The sequence below is a fragment of the Olea europaea genome, chromosome 15 (genome assembly GCF_002742605.1).
Source record: "Olea europaea var. sylvestris chromosome 15, O_europaea_v1, whole genome shotgun sequence".
NCBI lineage: Eukaryota > Viridiplantae > Streptophyta > Magnoliopsida > Lamiales > Oleaceae > Olea > Olea europaea.
This window is the reverse complement of record NC_036251.1, coordinates 13957294-13973077: the sequence shown is the minus strand read 5'-3', so window position 1 is coordinate 13973077 and position 15784 is coordinate 13957294.

Genomic DNA, 15784 nt, shown 5'->3' with positions numbered 1-15784 from the left:
GACATTTGCTCCTTGTTCAGGTTACATGAAGGCCAGATTTCTACAAGTTCACGGATTTTTTATTTCTATATAATTCGGATGACCATATTCAATCAACAGTCAATAATTCAATCATTTTTTAATATGACTGTGGCATGCACGTTATATTTTCCACATTCTTTTTTCTTAACAAATCTTCAATATATGAACACTTCATATCACGACATAAAATTCTATATTATTATGTGATGAAGTGGAATAATAGAAAAAGTAACCAAGTGATCACAATTTGTAAGTTCATCAGTTCTATAAATAATCGAGATTTCATCGAAAAAGAGTGGAAGAAATGAACAAGTTGTGTGTTACGTCTAATAAGAAACAACCAACCAACCAACCCTAGTTTTGCTTTTGGGTGGCCATAGGTTTCTCAAAAGTGTGCCATATTTTAATTGCATTCAAAGTTCTTCATCTTTACCTAAACTGGGGATGCAAGTGTGAAATAAATAGAATGGTTATATTCACACCACATTGCTCGGTTTGTCTCCAAATCAGCAAACAAATGTAAATGTTTCTTTTCATGTATTACGTGTTAGAATTTTATATTCAACCAAACTTTATGAAACTCAGTGTTGCCAAGATCTCCATATCAAATCACCAATAGAATTACTAAATGTGGAACATTCATTAATCCTTTGTTTTGTATCTTGAAGATCAACTTGGAATCTCCTTAATCTTGACTTCTTCCTCCTTAACCTTAATTATTGCTCTTTATTCTTGATTGCCTCAATTCCTTCTTTTTGAATTCTAATTGTTGATTTTGATTGTGGGTTTTGGACCTTCCTTTTCAATATACATTCCATTGTATTCTTGTGTTGATGAGATGAGATAAAAAATGAGAATCACATATGAATTATGAACCATAATCCTATTTATATTTTCATATATATTTTGGCCCATCATCAAAGTACAACCTTAAAGGATCCGATCTCTTCACATGATGCGAAACCACGTAGCAATTGAAGTTAGGATACCACAAGAAATTGATTTCAAACCCAAGAAAGTTAATAAACCTAAGTTTTGAGTTTGATTCAAAAATATTGAACCAGACAACCGAAAATCGCTGACAATCTGTTGGCCCCTTGATCACAATAATTTAAAAACCTCACCTTGATTGTTTGAACGCTACAAAAATCAAATTTTGATAAGTTCAAAATTATTCAATGAAGAATGAAGAATTGAAAGAAAATATTCCTCACAAAATAATCTCTAAATTGATAATAATGAACGTTATTTACAATGTAAATAATAAGTCCTATATATAAGAAGCCCATAATACCACACCCGGATTGTTTGAATGCCACAAGAATCAAATCTTGGTAAGTTTGGAATTGTTCAATGAAGAACAAAGATTTGAAAGAAGATATTGCTCACAAAATAATCTTTCAATTGATAATAATGAATGTTGTTTTACAATGTAAACAATGAGTCTTATATATAGAAAACCCATGAAACCTAATTAAAATTGGAAATAAAGTCTAAAGATTATAAAATTTACGATAAAAATAAAGTTCTGATGTAATTAGGAAAATTCGTGAAAAAAAGGAAAAATTTGTCCCAAACTATATTGTGTGGTTGCATAATATGTTTCTATGTGATCTCATAGAAGACTAAAAATATGCTCCGGTGTTCTAGGTGGATAGGCATGTGATCGTATGCATTTAGCAACTATGTGGTCACATAGTTCATCCGTCTAGGTCCGTCATTTGCTCCATAGTTCATCCGTCTATGTCCGTTATCTGCTGCTTGAATCACGTTGAACTGACTCGTGTTGGCTTTTGAGCCCAACGTGAAATTTGTTCATTTGCTCTATAAGATCGGCGTTTCATTCATTATAGCTTGACCGATCAATCCCATCACTTCTTTAATGCTCTTTGCTCGTGACTAAGTCATTGGACCTCTTTCGACAATCAACGGATCCTTGCTCGATCTTGCCTTCTTTCCTTGAATCATATCATCCACTCCCTCTTCGAAAGGACTCGACATCTTCAACCAACCTTTCAAATCATCTTGTCACCTCATCTAACATGTTGACTTGATTATTGTTCATGCTGGAGGTAGCATTGTCCCTATCAGACATTCTAAATCTAAAATAATATCTACTTCACGTGTGTACGCTCGTGTATTGCTCATATTGACTTTTTTCCTCGATTAATCTCACCACTCTTGCTTTTTCTACTCAATACTTTCACCCAAGTGCTTCAAAGAACTAATCCGGACTCAACCAAGTCTTATTCTTGAAGAATTCAAACTAGGAGGTAAGTGAGATTTATAACTTTAGAAGACTTAAGAAAGAAAGAAAAAAATTGGACACTTTTGAATAGAAACTTTTAATTCAAGAAGGTGGTTCTTGAATTTAGGTTGGATAGGACTGAAATATATATGTATACTTTTTTTTTTACTCAAAAACAAATAAAATTAAATGCTACTGGTAATTTTTGGATTTTTTTTTCATATTTTTTTAGACTTTTTTTTTTTTTGCGTGGAAATTCAACTAAGAAACTAGCAAAACAAACAGAAATTGATTTGGAAGCTAAATGAGCACAAAAAAAACTTTTGAAATTTTTTTAAAACTTTAATGTATTAAAGACTCAAAAAAACAAAGATTGCGAAGAAAAGAAAAATAAAGACTTAACAAAAAAAAAGAAATGATATAATCTTAATTTTTAGAGCCTTAACTCTGATACCAACTGATGTGAATCCATGTAGCAACTGAAGCTACGAAACCCATATGAGATTGATTTCAAATCCAAGAAAGCCAGTAAACCAAACTTTTGAGTTTGATTAAAAAATGTTGAACTAAGTAACCAATAATTGCTGACAATACGTTGACCCATTGATCACAATAATTCAAGAACTTCAACCAGATTGTTTGAACGCGACAAGAATCAACTCTTGGTAAATTTGAAATTGTTCAATGAAGAACAAAGATTTGAAAGAAGATATTGCTCCCAAAATAATCTCTCGATTGATAATAATAAATGCTGTTTCACAATGTAAACAATGAGTCTTATATATTGAAAACCCATAAAACCTAATTAAAAATAGAAATGAAGTCTAAAGATTATAAAAGTTACCATAAAAAATAGAGTTCTAATGTAATTAAGAAAATTCGTGAAAAAGGGAAAATTTTGCCCCAAAACTGTACTATGTGGTTGCATAGAAGACTAGAAATATGCTCTGCTGTTCTCTTTAGATAGGCATGCGACCTCATGCCTCTGGCAACTATGTGGTCGCATAGTTCATCCGTCCAGGTCCGTCATCTACTCTTGAATCATCTTGAACCAACTCATTTCGACTCTCGAGCCCTATATGAAACTTGTTCATTTGCTCGTCAAGATCGACATTTCATCCATCGTAGCTTGAACGAGCAATCTCATTACTTCTTTGACCCTCTTTACTGATGATCGAGTCATCAGTCCTTCTTCGACAATCAAGGGATCCTTGCCTGAGCTTGCCTTCTTTCCTTAGATCATATCAACACATGTTTAGACCCGCACTTTATTTAGTTATCCAAAACCCTCATTAACTTATTCTTTATTATATCACTTTAGATGAACTTAACTTTTAAGTATCCTTTATACATAATTAATTATATATGTGAGAGCTCACGACAAATTAAAACAAAAAAATCTTTCACTTCTTCTACATATAATAACTTACAAATGTGCACAACCTTAGGAGCTCAAAAATTTTGCTATCATAACCAAAAGCATTTCCAAATAATATCGTCCATTAATTATGTATAGGATCAAAGTAGTTTTCATTACAAATATCATGAATAAACCCATCAATGGTCTTGTATATCGACATAATTAAATGATATATATCGATTATGGATGTGTTGAACGAAAATTAAATATAATGTGATCCAAACACGCCTATTTCCAATTTTGGTCTTACTTTATTCTTTAATACTTTATACATTAGTGAGATCAAATGACAAAGTTTAATGAGAGTGAAAACTGAACATAATACTTTATTATTAAAAAAAAAATGAACACTTTAAACAAAATATGCATGAACAAAATATATGTCTAAAATAGACAACCTCCAAATGCAAACTTCTACTACTTACTATATCATCAAAATACCCATATGTGCAATATGCTCATAAAAGACCTTGGGCAGTAGTCCTTTAGTAAATAGATTCAAAATCACGGGGTTTGTCCAAATATCTGCCCACTTTGAATTTTTTCTTAACTAGGAACTCGATGTATATAAAATGACTTTGTCCGCCTTATGTTAGAATATAAGGCTGCTATTGTTACAAAAAGTTATTTAAGTGGTCTCTCTATTCAAACTAAAGTACACAGGCCAATGATTAAGTTCGCAGTCATAGTCCATGATCAGAATATCCAATGATCTTCAATTGGTCAAGTTTTCCATATGTGATCATGTAATCCTTAGTTCTCTGTAAATTCTTATTAACCTTCTTGGCTGCTTTTCAAATATTAATCCCAGAGTAACTAAAATATATACTTAGCATTCCAACAATGAATATTGTATCTGGATGTGTGCAATCCTAAGTATACATTAAACTTCCAACTACTAAAGCGTAGGAAATTTTTATACATTTCCTTTTTTTTTTTTTTTTATATTTATCCTTAGGGCATTGATTGAGATAAAACTTGTCTCCCCTAGCAACTCTTAAGAACCTTATTGATATAGCTTTTCGTGATATTCCAAAAATATCTCGAGAAAGATCTTAGCGTATTTGCGTCACTAACACAAGAGACATCATCAAGGTCTTTCATTTCAAAATTCTCTTGATTTGTGCAATAAGTCTATATCATTGCAAGCAAGTAGTATGTTATCAACATACAATACCTAGAAATTATGCTTGCTCCCACTGAACTTGTGATATTCACAATCATAAACTAATTCATCTAAAAACCAAACGAAATAATTATTTGATGAAATTATTGATACTAGTGATAGGAAGCCTGCTTAAGTCCATAGATGGATTTTTTTAATTTGCAAGCCATTTTCTTTAGGTATCTTGACACAAAGTTTTTATTTGTGCCATATAGATCCTCTCGTTAATGTCACCATTGAGAAACACCAACTTTACATCCATCTAGTGTAGCTAAAGATTAAAATATGCTACAAGTGTTATTATAGTCCTAAAAGAATCTTTCGTAGAAATCGGAGAGAAAGTCTCTTTGAAATAAATGCATTCCTTTTAAGGAAAGTCTTTTTAACAAGACTAGTCTTATATCTCTCTATATCACCTTTCAATTCCTATCATTTTAAATATTCATTTACAATCAATGAGCTTCATATCGGATGGCAATGAGATGAGATCCCAAATGTCATTGTCTTTTATTGACTTTATCTCTCGATTTATGGCATCAATCCACTTTTGAGAATTAGACCTTTGTATTGCTTAATGAAAGTTGATTGAACCTTCTTCCACTAATCGATTGCCTATCCTCATTTCCTTGGAGAAATATTATAAATTCATCTACAATTGTCTTTCTCATTTCTTTAGTGGAACTCCTTAATGGAAATAGTTCTTGAGGTTATTGAGTTTTTTTTTTTCCTTTCGAAACAGTCTCATGATTGTATATAAGAGATTTTGGAATATCTTGATCTAAAATTATTTCTTGAACAAAATCTGGAACAAGAATTTGTCCCTGAGCCGGATCATTGTCCTTGGTAACAGAAGGAATAGTTAGTTAATTACATACTCCATCTCAAAGATAAAATCCTTAACTTTATAACCTTACCTCTCCCTATAAGCTCCATATCCATAAAGAACCAGGCATTTTCCATTTTGAAAATTGGCAGATAGTGGGATCTCAAAAATTTGTAACCCTTTAACAATTTTTTGCTTGGAACTTTATTAAGAATATAAGTCTTATTCTTAAGTTTTTTTTTCCCAAAGAGATTCTGGTAAGGTGGAATGACTAATCGTAACCCTCACTGTCTCCCTAAGCATTCTGCATTGTCTTTCAGCAACACCATTCATGTTAGGGGATCTTGGCATGGTGTACTGTGGAGCGACTCCACATTCTTCTAGAAATTTAGCAAAAGGCCGAGAATGTTGTTCTCCTTATCCGTCATATCTATCACAACATTCACTTCAACGATTAGATGATTTTGATGTCCAGTAATTTGGATTTTTCATGGATGAGATAAAGTAGCCATAGCGAGAAAAATCATCTTTGAACGTAATAAATGACTGTTGGCCTCCATAAAACTAACGGGAATGGCCCAAAATTTTCGTATAATTTAGTTCTAAGATATCTGAAGTCCTATTGGCACCTAATCGTCTTATATTTGTTTGTTTCCCCTTAATACAATTAACACAAACACTAAAGTATGAAAAATCAAGGGGTCAAATATTCTTTATGATACAAGCTTTTATATTCTTTTTCGAGAGATGTGACGTAAGCGCTTGTGCCATAAGAAAGCAGAGTTTTCATTAGTTAATTTACGTTTAATACAACGTGAATTCATATGTAAGATTTCATTATAAGAGGTAACCAAATTAAGTAAATATGGATTATCATTACAAAATAGAGACTAGTGCCTACAATATTTGAATTAAGAAAAATACAAAATTGGCTATTCACATGAACAAGAGTAATCGAATTTGTCTAATGTAGAAATAAAAACTAAATTTTGACTAAAAGATGGTGCCGTAAATGTCTCTTTCAAATCCGAACAATAACCAATTTTAAATCATACCTAAAAGTTCGTATAGTCTCAACTTTAACTACTTTGCTATCACCCCACATAGAAGAATCGTTCAGCATCAATTGACTTTTGGCTATTCGGCCAACCTAGCATAGACACACTTAGTAGTGGCACCGAAATTTATCCACCAAATATGTCTTGATATTGACACTAAATTAAAAACTAAAGTGAGAATTGTACTTTTCTTTGTACACCAAGAGTGGTATTTAGCACAGTCCCTATTCATGTATCCTAATAGCTGAAAAATTTATTCTTTTCAGACTTTTGCTATTTCTTTTGAACTGAACCAGATGCAGCTTTCTTATTCTTTAACTTGTCATTGGAAATACTTAATAAGTGAGCACTTTAGTGGAACCAAGTTTTCCAAAAGTGTATTGGTCTCGGTCTTATCGCTTTTCACAAAGCGTTTTTCAATTTTATCATAAAATTTCTTGACAATAATAATCTCATTGGACATAGTGCTCTAAATAATTCTGGAATACCACACTTGATGATCATAAAACTCATGCAGCTTGAACGATCCCACTTATTCGAGTCCCACTTTCATTCGCGAAACTCTTATTCGTAAAAGTAATGGGTTGTTAAGTCCTTAAAGAAGGTCTAGATCGACCCAATAAATAACTATACGAACATTCTTTTTTCAGTCCTTAAAATTTAGTTCAAGCGCAAGAATAAAATTGATATTAGCAGATATTGTAGAAGTAGATGAACTAACTAAATAGAGAAAATAAACATAATTAATACGTTCACATGGGAATTTGTATTAAGCAATCAGTAAATTCAAAGTCCTTAAACATAAATATCAACATGTAATTGGTATTCTTGGAATAGTAATCAAATATTGATAATAAATCATGTCAAACATTAAGTTTATCTTTTGACCGACTCAATGTTCATATGAAAAAAAAAAAAACTTTATAATTGTCTCATATTTATTACCATAGGTGTGCAAATAATTCAGTCAAATATCGACATTCATTTGTGCCGATCAATAAACACAGAATCATGTACACACAACTATCTTAATAATTCACATAAATCAATTATAGACAAGATAGGCTACTTTAGTAACATATTGTTTCAATTAATCTTCTTTAGAAAATTAGTAATTCGGAAAAAAAAAAAAATTAGTACCAAAATTTGAATTTGATTGCTAATTCCTTATCTTTTCTTTTTCTTTCGCTTTGTTTCCAAAAAATAATCAAGCAAGTCAATGCTACAGTGCTTGTAAATGGGCGATGCAGCGCCATACAACTACTACCTACTAAAAATCACCGTAGGTTTTTATTTTATCTCCAAAAAAAAAAAAAAAAAGCAACTCATGCCACAAAAGAGAAAAAAAACCACCACAAATATTCTTTTACCTAATTGAGACACACTTCCCAAGAACCCATGCAACCTCAATTCTTGATTTCAGCCCATAAAAATCATTTGAAGAAAACTCCAAAATCATTTTCTTCTGTCAATTATTATTCTCTGTATGGTTATCCTGTATATGTATGTGGTAATAAAAAATTGAGAATGAATAATGGAATAAATAATTACAGTAGACGATGATAAGGGTCCCAATGAATTGAGGAAATTAGCCAATTCGGATTTGAACGGAGAGTTGGGGCAACATAATCCATTTTATTCGAAATTTTTTTTAAAAAAAAAAATCTAAAATTCACATCCCAAAATTGGAGAATTGAAAGTTCGAATTTCATTGAATCCCAATGATTTAACATGGACTCGGCAATGATACCACTTATTTGAATTTTATATTAAACAAAATTAATGAAACTTAATGTTGCCCGAATCTCCATGCGAAATCACCTAGAGAATTAATAAATATGGACCATACCTTAATATTTTGTTTTGAATCTTGAAGATCAACTTGAAATCTCGTTAATCTTGACTTCTTGGTCCTTAATCTTGATTTTTGCTCTTCATTGTTGATTGCCTCAATTCCTTCTTTTTAATTTTTGATTGTTGCTCTTGATTGTGGGTTTTGTATCTTCCTCGTCAATATGCTTTTTATTGTATTCTTGTGTCTATGGGATAACTCAAAGAATGATAATCACATACGAATTGGGGACCATACCTTATTTATATTTTCATACGTATTTTAGTCTATTATCAAAATACAACCTTAACCAAAATACAACCTTAACGGATCCGATCTATACATATATTTAGGTCCACACTTTATTTAAATGCCCAGAGTTCAATAACTTCAATTATTTTTATATCACTTTAAATGGACTTAATTTTAAGATAGTATTTATACATAATTAATTACATATGTGAGCCCACGTGACAAATTAAAACCCAACTTTACGAGGTAGAAAAAAGTTTGATTGGACAGAAAAGTGCCAGAAAGCGTTCGAAGCCATCAAGAACAACCTGGACAAGCTTCATCTCCTTTCCAAATCGGGCAATGAGAAGTTCTGTACTTGGTATATCCGACCACGAGTTCAGTATCAAATTAATGAGGCTTTAAGGGACAGACAATTGCCCATCTAGTATGTGAATCAAGCCTATATGAGACCCAACTATGATACTCGAGCACGGAAAAATTGGCGTTGGCTTCGATCATAAATAATACCCTATTGTAGATAATTCAAAGGTAGAAACTTCTGGGTGAATGGTGAGTGGATAGTTGAGCTGGGACATTTTGACATCAAATCGTAACCTAGAAAGTCTATCAAAGGACAAGCCCCGGATGATTTCATAGCAGAATTTCATACACACCCGGATGAAAAATCCATGGGAACAATGGAACCATGGAAGCTCTGCGTAGACGGGTCTTCTATTGAGTCGAAATTAGGACTGGAGAATCGGCCTTGAACATTAGCACTCTTGGCAGGGTATCTATTTTGGCTGTAAGACCTCAAATCACGAAACTTAGAATGAAGCACTGATTGCTAGAATGGCCAAAGAAATTAAGCCTTTCATATAATATGTCTCATATTTTTAAGAATAATGATTTTCTTCCATGATTAGGCTATGGCCATGCAAGAGTGTATCAGTACGATTTTTGAAGCTCTCTTATATGTAATTACAGCTTCTATCTATTAACAGAAAGTTCCTTGAATTTAGCATGATCGTAAACGTGGATTTACCATTATTAGTTTGAGCCCTCCATATTTTCGCGCCTTAAAAATTGTAGAGAATGAGTTGCCCTTCCATTGTCAACTGTATTTTCTATCCTAAAGAACTGAATACTCCTTTTTTGACCAAACAATAGTTTGTTTCGGTATTTTACAGAACGAAATGGCTAACAAGAAGAGATCTTCATTGTTAGATACATATTGTAGAAGAAGCCTAAAGGCTAAATCCAAATGCAAACTTACGAAATGAGAGCTCTACATAAGATTAGCATCTTCCACAGATAATGAAGAGCTTTTAAATTTATGTTGCACTGGGATTAGCAATGCTGAGAAGAAAAGAAACACTGGTACGAGCAAGAATAATAAAATTCTAGAGTTGGAAAGGTCATTTACAGGTCAAGAGAAAGGTAAGTTTAATATTACTATTGTGAGCGTTTAACAATCTCTTAACAAGATATAAACCAAATGGAAATTTTTTAATAGTATCCAGCCAGACAACAAGGTCAATTTTTATATCTTGATGTGTTGTTTAGTCTTGAATGTTCTACTTCAATTGTTACTTGATATACATAATGGCCAATCCATGGCTATTAATTGTATTTGTCAGAATCTTCAGTAATATCTGTAAGGTCTATTCAGTTGCCTTTCTTACTGACAATGTATTCATATGTGTTTGAAAAATTGGATCGTAGGTCGTCCATATGGATAGATTTGACCCGCAAGATTTTAAAATGTGTTGGAGGGAACGATTTGAATGGAGTTCAAACTCACAACTTTCCCCAACCTGTATTCAACTTTTCTCAACTCCCAATGACAGGAGAGAAGAAAGATGGCAGTAAAAAAAAAAATGTGAAATTCATATGGAAAATCACACATAAATTGAAAAATGCTTAGTGTCTGGTACGAATGCTCACAAAATTAGACATTTAGGTTGTGAACAATAATCTCCATCCATTGTGATTGAGATTATAACCATTGGAGTGCAAGAAAATGTGGAATTTAGAACTTGTAAAGCAAGGTGATTCAACCATAAAAAGATACTGAAATTCTTCTTATTTCAAGTAAGTGTCTTGAACCGAATTTATGTTGAAGAATTTTGTAAAGTTTTTCTTTGGTATTAGATCCCTAAAGGTTGTTTTCCTTGCTTACTATGCTACAAAAAATGGATAATTATGGTGAGAAAAACATATATGCCATTTTTCTTGGTTTTTTTACCAAACATAATCACACATCCCTAGTGAGTTTTTGAGCTCCACCAAGGAAGTTTGATGGGGGTTAAGGGTTTCCCAACCATATATATAAAAAAAGACTATTATACATGAAAGGAGTTGGGCATAAACCTAACCTCCTCAGTGCAATATAGCAATAAATGTCAAAAAATAAAAAGAAATCAATAAATGGAGAAGTACTACTTCTTGTACAAAGAAAGTAAATGCAAATAAGATCTAGTCTATCTACCTCTAAAGCTGTACAGTCTATGTCTGTCAATCTGCATAGGTGCCCTAATCATTCAATGTATAATGTGAATCCGGATAGCTAGATCGCTATTAAACTCACAAAAAATAACACAGACCCCAAGAAAGGCAAAAATTAAAGTTTAGGACTCAATTCACAAATTTGCGGACCAAACAACCAATAATATATTAAACTATTGACCTTTTGATCACGAAACTTATAAATTTAATTAGAATTTGGATTAACCCAACCAATTAATGAATCAAACAACCCCAAGGTAACAAAGACACGAAAGATCTTTTGATTATACAATTAACTGAATCTTACCCGAGTTTTGAATGCCACAAGATCGCGAAATCTTGATAACTTCGGTTGTTCCACACAAGAACAAATATTGGAAGCGAAACAGCTTTCCGAATTAATTCTCAAAATATCAAAGTCTTTGAATACAATAATGAAATAAATTTCCAATTTATACTAAAGTCTAGAAATATGGAAAAAAAAAACCTTAATTAGGAGTCCTAAAATAATAAACTTGCCAAAAATAAGAAATTGAGTCAAAATAAGATTCTAGTGAGAAAATTGCAACTTTGGTCCTGAAATATTCTATGTGGCTGACTTTGGCGTAGCCCGGATCATATCATCCTCTCTCTCTTTGAAAAGATTCGGCCTTGAATCTGGACCTGGTTCATAGACTATGCTCCTTCCATCTGCTTGACCACTATCCAGCCCTCGCTTGAAATTGTCATATCCCGCAATACCATGGTTGATTGACCCTTCGTCGATGCTCCATAATTGCTCCAATTGTTGCAGCTCAATGGGATACAGAAGTGACACTTCCTCACGTAATAATTTTTATGTTCCTGCACCATAGAATTATACAAATTGGGGAGGCATATGTTAGCCTTCACCAACTCACTTCCACCACCAATCCCACTCTTTTTTGTATATAAGCTTTACTTTCGTGTTTCTTTCATTTTTCCCTCATCGCCTTTCAATTTCAACTAATCATCATACATTTGTTATGGTGTCAAAGGGACAAGTGTAATTATTTTCCCATCCATGTCAAAACTGTACCTGTTTCTAAATTCGTCATGCTTCACCTTCCTATCGTATTGCCAAAACCTACCTAATAATATATGTCCCACATCCATAGGCACAACATCATCCAACACTTCATCCTTATACCTCCCAATTGACAAATTCAACAACACCCTCTTGTTTACCTTAACCTTTCCATGATCATCCAACGACTGTAATCTATATGGTTTTTGGTGTTTAATTGTTCTTAAACCGATTAATGTGGTACTAGTTAAATTTGTGCAACAACCTCCTTCAATTATTAAATTACATACCTTATTTTCCACGTGGTATCGTGTGTGGAAAATATTCTCCTGCTGTTGGTCCTCTTCATCCACCTTGATTTGCAGACTGCGTGCACGCATCACCACCAATGCGTCCCCTTCAACCGGATACTCCACCTCGTCATCATCACCAACATCTTCTAACTTGGGCATTCCATCTTCATCACTGTCACTCTCGTTTGTTTGGACACTGAGAAGCATTGTGTCCTATCCCAAGCACTTGAAGCACTTGATGTCCCAATTCCTAGGTTGCTATGGTTCTGCCTTTGGTGCAACCTTGCCAACATTGTTATCGTTTCCCCTAGGTGGTTCAATTTTATTGTTGACAGTAGCTCCATCAACCTTCTCTTCATCCCAACTAGACCTCCAAGATGAATTAACCCCTGTTGATTCCTAGCTCTCCCTTTTCTCTTCAACTGCCTCCCAACCTTCATTGCTACATGCAACATATCCTCTAGTTCCACGTAATGCTGCAATTCAACAACATTGGCGATGTCCCTGTTTAACCCATTCAGGAATCGTGCCATGGTGGCTTCCCGATCCTCCTCCACATTAGCTCGAATCATTAGAATTTCCATCTCTTTATGGTAATCCTCCACACTCCTCGACCATTGGTACAGCCCCTGCAACCTTTGATAAAGCTCCCTATAATAGTGGCCAGGCACAAACCGTTTTCTTATCACCGCTTTCAACTCATCTCAAGTAGTTATCAACCTCTCCCTATTCCTTCGCCATGAAGTGACCACCTGATCCCACCAAGTGATGGCGTAATCAGTGAACTCCAAGACTGCAAACTTCACTTTCTTCTCTTTCGAGTAGTTACGGCACTCAAATATCAACTCCACCTTTTTCTTCCACTTAAGAAATGTCTCTGGGTCACTCCTACCCCGAAATATCGGAATTGACATTTTAATGCTACCTCTACCTCTATCACCATCGTCTCCTCCATAGTTTCTACCCCTTCGTTCAAACCTACCACCTCTATTCCTCATCTGTCCCATCTCTACTTCTTCAAATTCATCATCATCTCATTCACTGCCATACACATACTCATTTTCCATATCCACCCTAGGCTCTCATCTAGCTGACCTCCTATCGTGTGGTATGTCTGCCCGTTGACCCCGGCTAAGGTTTGTAACCATCGTGTCAAGCCTGTCCAATCTATTTTCCATATTTATCAACATCCACTCAAACCGTTGCACCAAGTCATCCTGCATGTTGATTTGATTACCGTTTCGGCTAGAATTTGATCCTTCCCAGTTAGACATTGCTCATAATTTTCTGCCTCACCAAAGTTCACTCAGGACTCACTCAATATTAGGCTTTTACCCTCAATTGAACTCACCACTCAGCCTTTTACCACTCAAGCTTCCAATCAATGTCCAAAGAACAAATTTCGAACTCAACCTGAATGATTCTGGTGGAATTCCAATTGAATTGTGCAGATTGAAGAGTAGGAAGAAAAAAGGACTAAAGTATTAAATAGAATTTTTGGAGGGACTCAAATTTTTTTTATTAATGAATAGTACGGTACGGATGAACAGTAAAAGTAATTTTTTTTTCAAAAACACAAAACAATTAGACTACTAAAAACTTTTAGATCTAGGACTTAAACTTAATGGAAAACACAAAGAACAATGAAGAAAAACTCCAACAAAGACTACAAAAAACAAAAAACAAAAAAAAAAACAAAAAAAAAACAAAAAAATAATAAAAAAACGAAGGGAAATAACTTTAACTGGTGCCTAAGCTCTGATATCTCATGATGTGAACCCAGATAACTAGATCGCTATTAAACCTACAAAAAAATGACACAAACCCCAAGCAAGTCAAAAATCAAAGTTTAGGATTCAATTCACAAATTTGCGACCAACCTGCCAATAGTATATTAAACTATTAACCTTTTGATTACGAAACTTATAAATTTAATCTGAATTTGGATTTGATTCAAACAATTAATGAATCAAAAACCCCAAGGTAACAAAGACATGAGGACCCTTTGATTACACAATTAACTGAATCTTACCCGAGTTTTGAATGCTACAAGATCGCGAAATCTTGATAAGTTCGGTAGTTTCACACAAGAACAAATATTGGAAGCGAAAAAGCCTCTCGAATTAATTCTCAAAATAAATTAATTCTCAAAATATCAAAGTCTCCGAATACAATAATGAAATAAATTTCCTATTTATACTAAAGTCTAAAAACAAAAAAAAAATACTAATTTAAAGTCCTAAAATAATAAACTTGCCAAAAATAAGAAATTGAATCAAAATATCAAAATAGGATTTAAGAGTTCTAAAATAATAAACTTGCCAAAAATAAGAAATTGAGTCAAATTAGGATTCTCGCGAGAAAATTGCAACTTTGGTCTCGAAGTATACTATGCGGCCGACCTTGGTCTAACCCGGATCAAATCATTGATGCGAATCCGGATAGTTAGATTGCTATTAAACCCACAAAAAAATGACACAAACCCCAAGAAAGCCAAAAATCAAAGTTTAGGACTCAATTCTCAATTTCGCGGACCAAACAACCAATAGTATATTAAACTATTGACCATTTTATCACGAAACTTATAAATTTAATCCGGATTTGGATTTAACCCAACCAATTAATGAATCAAACAACCCCAAGGTAAAAAAAAACACGAAGGACTTTTTGATTACAAAATTAATTGAATCTTACCCGAGTTTTGAACTCTACAAAATTGCGAAATCTTGATAAGTTCGGTTGTTCCACACTAGAACAAATATTGGAAGCGAAAAAGCCTCTCGAATTAATTCTTATAATATCAAAGTCTTTGATTACAATAATGAAATAAATTTCCTATTTATACTAAAGTCTAGAAATATGAAAAAAAAAACCTGATTGAAGAGTCCTAAAATAATAAACTTGCCAAAAATAAAAAAAATTGAGTCAAAATGGGATTTAAGAGTCCCAAAATAATAAACTTGCCAAAAATAATAAACCGAGTCAAAATAGGATTCTCGCTAGAAAATTGAAACTTTGGTCCCGAAGTATACTATACGGCTGACTTTGGCCTAACCCGGATCATATCAAGGTAGGTCAAGCGATACATATTCATACTAATCGCGCTGATCCCAATCTTCTCAAGCAAGCAAATCTACA